This window comes from Anopheles merus, unplaced genomic scaffold (assembly GCF_017562075.2).
Source record: "Anopheles merus strain MAF unplaced genomic scaffold, AmerM5.1 LNR4001080, whole genome shotgun sequence".
Lineage (NCBI taxonomy): Eukaryota > Metazoa > Arthropoda > Insecta > Diptera > Culicidae > Anopheles > Anopheles merus.
In genome coordinates, this window is record NW_024428660.1 from 6,924 (window position 1) to 7,500 (window position 577).

The 577-nt window shown below is 40.9% G+C and overlaps 1 protein-coding gene across 1 annotated transcript in view; it reads right to left on the reverse strand.

Moving 5' to 3' along the window:
* Positions 1 to 397: 397 nt before the first annotated feature.
* The window catches only part of LOC121603338 (TM2 domain-containing protein CG11103-like), a 991-nt gene continuing 811 nt past the window's right edge, over positions 398 to 577 (reverse strand). Inside the window, 1 exon segment of the mRNA XM_041932005.1 lies at positions 398 to 577. This exon segment is cut by the window's right edge and continues 714 nt beyond it. The gene's annotated coding sequence lies outside the window, so the exon portion shown is untranslated.

Consider the following 577-nt stretch of genomic DNA (forward strand, 5'->3'; position numbering starts at 1 on the left):
AGCAGTTTTAGCTATTATTATAAGACAAAGAGTACTACAATACTCTGCACGGCCTATTGACACGCGCGCATATCCTTGGCAAGGAAAGTGCACGCATTTCCAGCCCAAAAACCACCCCAAACCACCCTTGACCAGTTGCATTTCTCCCCCTAAACCAAGCTAAAGGTTCCTTCTGTCGAATAGCAATTTTACTTTTAATTCCTTATCCTGTTTTCCCAGTATTTTTCCCGGTGGGAATTTTTCTCTCGCATTTTGATGCGCATAACAAGATTCAGTCAGAGAGCGAATCGATTTATTTACAACGTTATGTTAATCAACAAGCAGTGCAGTGCATGCTGGACACGGTTTAAGGTCTTAGTTTTTAAGGTTTTTCCCCCACGATGTAACTTAGGTTTAGTTAGACTTAGTGAAGCACGGCTAGAGGGAAAGCTTCTAGAGACGAAGTCACGGCACACACGATGCGATCAAACACAGATTTAACTTCCTTACAATTTCTTTAAGAACACGCTATGTTTTCTTATTTTGTTCTAAGAAATGTGTTGCACTCTCTATTTATTTCGTTGGTACCGCAACGAAC